Source organism: Boleophthalmus pectinirostris, unplaced genomic scaffold, assembly GCF_026225935.1.
Source record: "Boleophthalmus pectinirostris isolate CB_2022bp ecotype Guang Dong unplaced genomic scaffold, ASM2622593v1 HiC_scaffold_13, whole genome shotgun sequence".
NCBI lineage: Eukaryota > Metazoa > Chordata > Actinopteri > Gobiiformes > Gobiidae > Boleophthalmus > Boleophthalmus pectinirostris.
The window spans coordinates 34,293,869-34,306,082 of NW_026571036.1; the positions used below are offsets into that span (position 1 = coordinate 34,293,869).

At 37.8% G+C, this 12,214-nt stretch overlaps 1 pseudogene; it reads left to right on the forward strand.

Moving 5' to 3' along the window:
• Positions 1-11,276: 11,276 nt before the first annotated feature.
• Positions 11,277-11,394, forward strand: LOC129407779 (5S ribosomal RNA; annotated as a pseudogene).
• The last annotated feature ends 820 nt before the right edge of the window (positions 11,395-12,214 follow it).

Here is a 12,214-nt window from a genome sequence, read left to right on the forward strand (position 1 = left end):
ACCAGCACCAGCACTAGTCTAATCATCTCATTGAGACCAGTTAACATCCTCCAGGCTTCAATGTCTTCCCTTCCTTTTTTCCCCTCCTCAGCAACTTGTTTTGTACCCAAGTGGTTACTATGGCAACAGCAGCGGGGCAGAGCCAGAGCCATGCAAAGAGACATTACATTACATGCAGTACAGAAGCAGGGGACATTTTACTTTAGTGTCATTAAACCTGCTCCCTCTGACCTGCGCGCGCACGTCGTAAATCACGGTTTTATGTATCAGTGGAGGGCACAGTCTACTACTGGGAGCTACAGTATTTTTGACAGTTTTTTGGCCAATTGGAAATGTATTTATAAGAAGTAGGCTGCTTGTTATGCCCAATACATGCTCACATGTTTCAGTAGTGATAATACGGCTTTAAACCAACGTATTATTTTTGTATACCTTTGTTTTTGCTTTGTTTTTATTCTTATTGTGTAGTTTTTAGTTTTTGTGTGGGATGAGTGGAGAGACGGTGAGAAAGAGTTGCGTGTTTTTTTTTTGTCATTTTAAAAGAAAAAAAAAAAAAAAGATATAAACCAGCATATTATAGATGTGTTTTTTACTTAGTTTATGGTTAATATCTCTGTCTGTCCACATGAAACAAAAACTGGAATGAAGTCTAAAGTCTAATCTGACGGTACAAAAGTGAAATGTATTTTTTGTATCATATCAAAATGGTTTTAAGTTTGCAGAACCAAAAATTTGAAAGCTAAATATCTGCAAATTTTACTTCAAAATAATATGAATTGTGCATTGAAAATCTGTGCAGCTATTGAATGTAGTAGTCAATCTATCAGCATCAGTTTGGTTGGTAAATTATTTGATTTTCTACTATGAATTGTGTTATTTATCTAGTTTGTTCAATAAAGTAACACATAAGCAAATGTGGCAATAATATTTTCGTGTTTTGCCAGTTTAAAATTTTTTATTTTTGGAAATCATAATGAAACTGCCTTGTCAATAATGCCTAGTGTTTTTTTGTCAAATTAAAGATGACTTCAGAGTGGTTAAAATGCATTGCTGCAGAGTGAGCTTCGTGTTTGTGCGTAGACAATCTCGGGTGCAGCTCCTGTCTTCCTCATATGGCCACCCCTCCCGCGCTCTCCCGGTTCTCCCTCAGAGCGTCATCAGGTTACCCATAGCAACGGCCCGCCTATGGGAGACAGCCATCCGATCATTATGGCTCTGGGTCTGTGAAAGTGAAGGACAGGAGGCAAGCTTTTCAGGAGGCCACAGAGGGTCCAGTCCAACAAGAAACTGGCAACTTTTGAAAGATAGATAAAGGACATAAGGGCGAACAGAAACAGGATTGTACCAGCTTTATAATTTATTTTATATATATTTTAAACTGACATGTGGCCTATATATTGAACAAGAACCATTCCATTACCTTGTTAGATAGTATCCATTAAGGTAGACATGACTTATTGACTGAAATATATAAATTATAACTTCTATTTGGCAAGGATCAATAAAGTATATTCTTACCTGTTTTGTTTCATTCACACATGTTTAATGCACAAACCCTGCATATTTATAGGCTGAGGTCTTCTCTCAAATGGAAAACACTCTGTTCCACCTTGTGATGTCATGTGGTACATGAAGTGCTCCACTGTGTTTTTAAACTCCACACATCTTCAGTCGAATCATTTGGATAATTTCAGCAATTTATTTCCTAAAAGGCACAAGAGTAAATTTTGCGTAACATAAGACCTTTAAGTTAAATTTGACATTTTTAATACAATAGAATAGGGATGTACCAATAACCGAAATATCATGATATCGTATCGTCGGAGTTCTCACAAAAATATCGTGGACCATCACAATATATCGAATTACAAGTCTCTTTGGTTAATTAAAAGAGTTATAGTGCAGCAACAGTTAAAGAAAAGACAGGGAACTACATAGACCATGATCCTTTGCTTCATTTCAGTGTAGATTACATGAAGAAATAACATTTCTAAGCACTTTTAACTTTTTGTTCTCTTTGTTGGATTAAGTCTTGCCAAAGCATTTTAAGAGGAAAAAGTAGCATATTAACAGTTTTGTCTCCACAAAATATCGCAATAAATATCGTACCGTGAGAAGTATATCCTGAAAATATCGTACCGAGGGATTTGGATATTGTTACGTCCCTGACCGTGAGCCTCCCCACCGTATCATGAGCTTTCCTACAATATTGCAATAAATATCGAACCGTGAGGTTCATACCATGACAATATCGTATCGTGAGACTTGGATATTGTTACACCCCTACAAAAAAATATATTTTTCAAAACTAAATACTTATTTTTAGTACACCAGTTCGGATATATAAATCAAGACAAGTCCTTAGTTGGTCTTTTTCCAGTCTTCATATTAGTGTCTTGTTTCATTACTAGTTTCAATTGGTATTTCTTTTCTTTTTTTTTTCTTTTTTTTTTTTTTTACTTTGACTTTGACTGTCCCATTTCCAACTCAGCAGCAAACCCCCAGCCTCTCATCTCCTCCTCTTCACCAACACATCATAACTGCATGAGGTCAGACTACAGACAGGTGCAGTTTCTTTCTCATGTTGCTCACAAAGTTCTGAGTTCAAACCCCTCTCTTCTCTCTACACTTGTGAAACAGCCCTGACAGACTTGGCTAAGATTCAATCGGCTGCAAACCCACATTCGGGAGAGTCTTGTCTTTAATTTATAGTTGGAGGAAATCGGCGTTCACTCCACCGCGCAGCCAGAGAAAGTGTTTTGTCTGATAAGGATCAAAGAGAATAGTGGTGAGTGTTTACGATGGTGCCTCTGTCTGGTATGGGTCTGTTATTAGCGCTGAGGCCTTGAGTTCTTGTGCATTCAGCCTTGAGGAGTGCGCTAAGCTAAAGTGACAGACCGAATACCAAGATGTCTCCCAAACTTTAGTGAAATCTTATCAGCAAACACCAAACATAGCGAAGAGCAGAAACAAAGACAGAAATCAGAATGGTGAAAGGGATTAAATATTGCTTATAAAATATGCCACTAACTTGAACGTACATTTGGCATAAAAACAGACCACACTATGTTATTTTCTCATCTGTGTTCACAAATATACCTGGAGTTGTGTTTTGTTTCATGAACACACAAACCCTGCATATTTCAGTTCCACCTTATGATGTCATGTGGTAATACAGGAAGTGCTCGACTGTGTTTTTAAATTCCATACACCTTCACTAGAATTATTTGGATCATTTTTGCAATTGGAATTGGAATTGCAAATCTCTACTGAATTAAAGATAAAAAGTAACTTGGAAAATACAGTTTCCTGAAATCACAAGGTAGAACAGAGCATTTTTTTAATAAGAAAGGTTTACTCAAACATCTCGACCAAAAATCGCAATCTCAGACAACGCGATTTTGTGAGCGTCAAAGCCGTGTTTTTTTTGCAGTGCTCCTAAAGCCCAATTTAAGGGTGAAGATTAGTTCTGCGTCGACTCAGCTGATAAATACAAACTGTTCTGTAGATACTTGCAGAATTAATAACAGCTACAAAAACAATTTGATCAATTTTGTGATAAGTTAATTGTGTTTTTAAGGGAAAAAAAAGATAATTTTCAATCTCTATAGGTTATTGGTATTGGTTTGTATCAGATATCGACAGAAACTTCAGGTCAAATAATCGATATTGTGTCGGAACTGAAAAAGCTGGATCTGCCTAAGAAAAAAGTGGTATAGATTAGAGTGAGCAGATTTTGGAAATTAAAACCTGGGGCACACTCAGGTTAAGATGTAGTAAAATAGTAAAATTGTGAAAAGAGCACATAATTAAGAATATTGTTATGTAATCATTTCATTCATGGCGCTTTCACAACTCTTTCTTAATTCACTTGTGAGTCAGTAATAATATGAGAGGCATTTTTGTATTCTGATCATTTTCAAGCATGGTTTTCTGTATTTTGCCTGAACAAATAATATATTCAGCCCTTTACTGTTGGTGGGTATCAAATTAGTAAAAAAAAAAATAAGGACACCAGGGTCACTGTTGCATAAAACTGAACCAAATCACTGGTTTTGGATGAATCTACTGAGACAGGGACACAGCGCTCTGGTCACTATAGACACAAAAAAACTTTAATATTCCAGCCCTGACTCCATTTTGTCCTGATCTTGTCCTGGCGCAGTCTTGGACCAAAAAACACGATCTCAAAGCCATGGTTTTTTGCAGTGCTCCTAAAGCCCAAATTAACCCTCTCCAGGCAGGCGTTGCAGATTTGCAACAGCTAAATTCCAATTACCTACTGACTCCACATCCATATTATATGAGCTTTTTTTACTCAGGAGCCTTTTCTCCCATCCATGCTGATAAACGTGGGCGATGCAGACTGTGCAAGAATGACTACACACAAACGGCCTGCCAGAAGTGCAAAATACTTTTTTTTTTTTTTACAAAGGATAAAAAACTCAGAATTGTATATCACTACCCCATATTATAATTTTCCCCAAATATCAGATTTTTCCTGATACTAAAAATTAATTTGAGCCTGAGATTGTTACGGGTGAAGTTTAGTTTTACATCGACAAAACACACACTGCTGCTGTTTTTGATTTATGAGTCTGCGTCGAGGTCTATGCGCCGCAAAGTAATTCACCACCACAACACTAGGAGGCTAGAATTTAAACCTGGCGTTCGTGTAAAGTTTAACATGAACCATCTCCAACACGACAGAAGCACAGAACAGACTCACCATCATCAGCACATCCTCTGTCACAGAAAGAACACCACATTCCACTGAGTCGTGTCCTTTAGTCCGACAGAAGCTGACCACAGGAGTACAGGAAACGTATGTAGAGTGGTGGTAGAGAGGAGCGAAAAGCTCTGAAAAAAATCGAGGATGAAATCAAAATCGCAATATCTGCAAAAAATAAAAAAATAAAAAAAATAAATCGCAATTCAAATTTTTTCTTAAAATCGTTAAGCCCTACCTCCAGGTATGTTTTTAGGAGGTAACAACATTATAACATGACATGATAAAGCTCTTGAGAATCCATTTTGTGTAATATAGGACCTTTAAAACACTTTTACACTCATTGTTGGATGTCGTCAGCTCAATGCTACGCTTGATCGGACATTCATTTATTGATCTGTTCTGCAGAGGAAATCACTTGACATACTGTGATATAACTTGCTATAATGTCTTGAGGTAACATATTCCTAAACTTAATCTGTATGAAATTAACCAGTGTGAAATGAACGTCTATTATGGTCATATATTAAGTAATGTAGTGCATATGAGCTGAGATGGTCCTTTTTACTTTCAAACTGGCCATGACTCTCTGGTGTGTTCATGTACATTTCGTGCTCTTCAGTATTTTATGTATGTGTAAATTATTTGATACAGTTGAATTTGACCCAGAGTGGACTAAGGAAGTGTGACGTCACCCATAGCATTCAGCTCCAGTCAAATGAAGCTCATGAGGCTGGGAGCAATAGGGGCAAATTTGGAGCCAGTTCTATATTAAGATTAGGAATTTATTAACGGACAAAATAGCAAAAATAAAAAAACACCAGGGTCATGTAGAGCAGGATAAAACATGAAGGATCAAACTGACAAAGTTCACTACAGCAGTTACTGACACAGGGGCGACAATTTTCCAATGTAAAGTCAGTTGGAGCCGGAAGTGTCCTCATGCTCACTTCCTATTCTTACTTCCTAACACGGTGGCTATGTCCATTTCTATACAGTCTATGATTTGACCAAGCCAGTAAATATTAATTTGTGTGGGAAAATCCTTCTTACCTGGGTCCAGGATACGCTCTTCTCCAACGTCAGAGAGATGCGAGTCTGGTCACCGCTGAGTTCAGATGGATGTGAGTGACAGGTGGACTGGCCAATCAGGGACGAACATGGTCAGTCCGTATAGGCTCTCGAGGCATGACCAGGCTAATCTTCCTCTGCTTGAAAAAAAAAAAAAACAGAAGAGAGATATCAACTTGGGCATGCAAATTAATCTTAGAAACTTTTAAGATGAAGAGCAGATGATGGAGTGACTTTATGTGGCTGGTGATTTTGCTGTGGTAATAAAGTGAAAGGAGAGAAGATCTTTTTTGGACACTTTGTTTACAGTCATTTTTAAGTCATGGTCATCTTCACTGTTTGTTAGCCTTTGAGCCTTGTCCTTGAGGAACATCTGCTCTGGAGTTTTAACTAAGAAAAAAAAAAAAAAACAAAAAAAAAAAAACTGAAGCTAATGAAGAACAGTATTCATGTGACTAGATCTCCAGTGTAAAAGTAATTCATTTTGATGGATCAGAAATGCATTTTGGTCTATAAATTGGTGTAATAAGATGATTTTGACTTAAACTTAATCAAACTTTATCAATCCACAAGGGAAATTATTTGGATACAGTAGCTCACACACCACATTATAATATAATAACAACAGAGCAAAAATATAAATGGTAACAATACATAAAAGAAGAATAACGAGCAAACACAGCAAGAGACTGGTGTCAAATAATGCATAATTATATACATGTATATATAATTATGATATAATTATAATACATTTACTTAACAGTATTAGCCCCAAAACACCTTGTAAAACTGAACTTGCATTTATTATTTTTTTTCAAAGTTTTCCACTGCCCTGTACGATAGAAATGTGAGCTTCGACATTGAGTGTCAGTGATATGATGCCGTGAATGGAGCAGCTTCTCGGCCTGTCTGCTCCGGGTCTTAGCGGGGCAGTGGGGTGGGTCAGCGCTCATGTGTGACAGGCTAAAGGCAGACCTATCGCCTGTCAATCAAACGCGGCTTTATTTCCGATCTCTGCTTCCATCTCTTCTGTGTGTTTTTCCACTTTTCACTGTCTGCTTTCGTCTGCGCCGCCACTGCCTCCAGTCTGACAAGCCGGCGATTTCACTCACTTCAGAAGAGGGAGAGAAGAGAGAAGGAGAGAGGAAAGAGGAGAGAGAGAGAGAGAGAGACAGAGAGAGAGAGAGAGAGACAGAGAGAGAGAGAGAGAGGGAGAGAGGGAGGGGGGGTAAACCTGCTGCTGGACACACATGCCTGAGAGTTTATATCTTATGTCATTGTACTTTTATTGTTTTCAGAAACTATTTCCTCCTCAATAAAAGACAGAGTAAGATCCAAGAGTGAAGCTGACATTTGTCTTATATTGGAATGCAACAATACTGATACTGGTATAGAATATTGGTGCCGATCCAGGAAAATTTGCTGGACTTTTATTCTTACAAACTGTTTTATAGTTACTTGCAGGATGAATAACAGCTGCAAAACACAATTTGATCAACTCTGTGATAAGTTAACTATGTTTTTTTTGGGGGGAAAAGGCCATTTTCAATCAATACTGGCTGTTAGTATCGGTTTGTATCAGCAAATATTTAAGGTCAAATTATCAATATTGGTGAAAAATGTATCAGCGAAGGGTAGAGTCTAAGGGCCTGTTTACATGAGAAAGCTTGTGGGTAAATACAACAAAATATTTTATGGGAAGTGTCTTTCGTTTAGATGGTGAAGGTGTTTTTGGGGCTTAAAAACGCAAACATCTGAAACCACCCTCCAGAGTGGAAAAGTTGAATAAGCTCTGCCGCAGTGTTTCCGTCTACACTGCCCAAGACGCAAAACTCTGGTCAGATCTGGTCATGCCGCGTACGCGGTTACATCACATACATCACAACCTAGCGTCACCACCTGTAGCGGCCTCACATGCATACCCAATCCAATTCCGTACACTTTTGCGTCACCATATGCACACACATTTCCTTCTGAAAGTGCTCATCTAAATACAGAATAAAAGACACAACACCACTTTTGCGTTCTGTTCAGGCTGTCATCAAATAAACGTAGTCTAAAAAAGCTGGACTGGTCTTATACCTAATACTCAGAAAAAAGCAGTATAGACTAGAGTGACCAGATTTTGGAAATTAAAAACTGGGGCACACTCAGGTTAAGATGAGGGGTAATAATACATTGTAATCAGTTCATTCATGGCGCTTTCACAACTCTTTCTTAATTCACTTGTGAGTCAGTAATAATATGAGAGGCATTTTTTGTATTCTGATCATCATCATTTCAAGCATGGTTTTCTGTATTTTGCCTGAACAAATAACAATATATATATATATAATACTGTTGACGGGTATCAAATGAGTAAAAAAAAAAAAAAAAGGGGACACCTGGGTCATTGTTGCATAAAACTGAACCAAGTCACTGGTTTTAAATGAATCTGCTGAGACAGGGGCACAGCGCTCCGGTCACTATAGACACAAAAAAACTTTAATATTCCAGCCCTGACTCCATTTTGTCCTGATCTTGTCCTGGCGCAGTCTTGACCCGAGCACTAAACTGGTGATTGAAAAGGGATGTTTTCATTTAATCCTTCTTATTAGCCAAATTGATATTTCAAATTGAGTCATCCCAAAATCCAAATAGTCAAAATCAATTATTGTTATGTTAGATTCTCAGACTCAGGATGTGGAGGTGCGGCCAACTGCTCCTGACATTGAAGGAAGGGTCAAATGTAGAGATGAATTTTCCTCATGTGGAGGGACTAATAAAATATACCTTGAGGGAAATTACTGCTTGTCGCCATGGTGATGTTATTGTTTTGACTGGAATATCCCAGTACAGCATTAAACGTATCCATCTTACATTTACTCAATAATATGTTTTTTTTTTTTATTTAATTGGTCTAAAAACTTGAGTGGGCTTGGCTCTCCACAGATCTGACATGTAACTTGGCCCTGCAATGTCACCTGCTGGCTCCATAGCGATAAATACATATACAGTAATGCCATACTGTGGAACTTTCTAGGCAACATCTCTACAGAGAGAAGCAGGTAAACTAGTAAAGTTACACAGTGCAAAAGACTAACAAAAAATGTTTAAAAAGGCACTTTGTTTAGCTTGAAGTTACAATAAGAACTACTTAAAATTTGTAAGAAATATCTGATTCATGCAAGAAATATATAAACTATTTTGATTTACTATTCTATACCTGAAATTTTGTTCAAACTCTGAGTGTTAACAAGAACAAATCTCTCTTAAATCAGTACTTCACGCTCTCACTTACGACACAAACCCTTGAGATGCTTGTGGCTGGTAAGTACAGCGCTCTCTCTCCTCTAAGCACAGGGCTCCAGGCTGGACGGTCTGACCCAGCGTGTCTTAACAGCGTCCCCCGCCAAGATGCTCCCGTTCTGGGCATGGCAGCTCCCAGCAGCAGCCTAAGCACCAGCTCTGTGTGTGCTCACTGCAGGCTCTGTCCATCCCTGCCAGGAGTTTACTCAATACAATCATGGGAAATTTAACTGCCATTCATCAAGGAAAAGGGGCCAATTTTAGACTCTTCGTTCATTTTGAAGATTGAAAGTAAAGTTTAAATTGACAAGAAGCTACAGTGAGTATTTACATCGTCAGATTAGTTTAAAGGGATTAGATTAGATGTGTGTTAAAGGTTACAGGGTCCACCACCTGCTTGACTCTATGTAGATGTTATTGTGTCCTGGAAAGTTCTACAGTATGATGTTTAATTGAACTATCTCCATGGAGACAACCAGGCCTGTGGAGAAGTGGGGGCCGCTCACAGTTATTGCAGTGTTTTTGAGAAATAATCATAAAAAATCTGTAATTGAATAAATAATAATAATAATAAATAATAATAATACAAGATATATTGGTTTAATGTCTTACTTTGGAACATCCCAGACAAAGCATTCTCACCACCATGGAGACAAGCAGATGACAGACCCTCTAGAAAAAAAAAAAAGAAAAGTTACATGATGCACCTTTAACATGCACAAAAGAAATCTGCTCAGTTATCCAACAGACTTTAAGCGTAACTGGTAAAATTAATTACAATGAATTTTACAGTAATGGAAATACTCCAACCTTTGACAATTTCTGTTTCATTTTTGTCTTTGTACTTTTTGCATAATTTTCACTGTCAAAACCTGCACCACTGTGAACAATCAGAAGAAATCAGAATACTTGCATCAGATAGAACTGTTTATATGGTATTTTAAAGGTGCACTGTGTAACTTTTCTGGACAGATGTCTCCATGGAGATGCTATTCCTTTGTGTGAAATGTTTCACAGTATGATATTGAGTTTCTCTATCTTCATGGAAACTAAACCAGACCAAATTACAAGTCAAATCTGCAGAGAGGCAACTCAACTCACAATCAGAAGGCCTGTTGTTGTTTTTTTTTTAAGTATTTTTAGGCCATAAAACCACTTGTAATTTAAATAGTAATTGAATAAATATAAATTAGAGCTGTTTAATGTCATACTGTGGAATATTCCAGACAGAGAAGTTACAGAAACAAGCTGGTGGCGTAACCCCAACCAAAAAATGACATAGTGCATCTTCAATAATCTGATAACTCCAGAAATCAGATTGGTGATGGATGGATGGTGATGATCAGACTTTGGTGTGTAAGAAAAAACAGCCACTGTCAAGTAATGATTGTTTTAAGGTTTTAGGATGTGATTTTACATATGGTCAGTAATACAATATCTTCAAGAAATATGCTAAATAAAAATCCCCCAATGTTGTAATGCAATGTTTTTATCTACACTGAAGGTTCATTATCCACCTCGATGTATCCAGCCATACAAAATGTTCAGATTACCAATGGTCTTTTTCCTCCGATCTCAGTTAAAAGTACAGGATTAGATTGTTGTGATGTCATCCGAAAACAGCTATAGTGTTCATATATTTTGCCCGTGGCCACATGCATTATTAAGATACAATAATGTCAATGGGTTTTTAGGTCAGTAATATTCAGTGTACAGACAGACCTCCTTCTCCTTGGGCCCTTCCTCCACAGCGGAGATCAAATTGTATCCCTTGTCTTCATGTGTGGAGACTCAACCTGGGAAAATATTGCTAAATAAATCATAATTATGAGTAGGGGTGTAAGAAAAAAATTGATTCAGTGATATATTGTGAAACTACACTGCACAGTTCTTGAATCGATTGAAAATGTGTCCAAATACATTTTTTTAAATCATATTTTTCAAAAAAATTCCAGAGTTACATTTACTGTTCTCATGTTTTAAAAATAAATAAGTCAATTTATGTAATAAAATGTTGTGCTTGTGAAGGTGTACATGACTATATTATTAGTAAGTCATTAGTTATAAATCACAATATATTGTCCTTTGTTTTAGTCTTGGGATATATCGGGATGTATCATATCGTGACATGCAGAGCGTGATATGTGTCATGTCGCCAGACTCATGGGAATTCACACCCCTAATTATGAGTAGTGGTCATACCGGCTTCTCAGAGTCTGATCCCATCAGATCTCAGAAGCTAAGCAAGGCCGGGCCTGGTTAGTACTTGTATGGGAGACCACTGGGGATTCTAGGTGCCACAGTGGGACACCAGTGGCAAAAACTGTTGTTGTGTCCTTAGGCAAGACACTTCACCCATATTGCCTAGTATGAAAGTGGTGTTTGCCCCAGGGCAGCTGTGGCTACAGTAGTAGCTTCCCACCACTGAGTGTGGAGTGAATGAATAATGAACTGTAAAGGTATCTTGAAAGGCTCTATATAAATGCAACAATTAATTAATTAATTAATTATAAAAGTAGTCCTTATTGTGGCAGATATTTTTGTTATAATAAAAAAAAAAATAATAATAAAATGTAAAGTGAGGTTAGTATACATTTTATTATCCCCAGATTGAAATATGTCCACTGCATTTGACCCATCCTTCTGCTGCCTTGGAGGATTTTACCTTGTGCATGTTTTGGGTTGATGGGGGAAACCTGAGTGCCCAGAGGAAACCCGCCCAAACAGAGGGAGAAACATGCACAGAAAGGCCTGGGAGATCATCTATAGAACCCAGAACCTGTTTGCTTCTAGCCACCCGGAAAACACATTTGCCATTTGTGTCAAACATTTAAAGCTGGCCAAACACAGTCTCCATAGATCCCTAGATTAATACTACACATAACAAGGTTGTGTAACAGTTCATAATTTCTTCTTTCCCCAGACTTGACTATGGAAGCTAAACTCAGAAGTCGCAGCTGCCCCAGGGCTAACAGAAACCTGGCTGCCAATCTGTACCAGCAGCCTCTCTGACTTCACTTGCTTTCATTCACAAAGGCAAATTAGATTAAGTGTCTTGCTCAATGACACAAAACAGTGAATTTAGCACATAATTCAAGCCACCAGTTATAGGATCTCTACCACCTG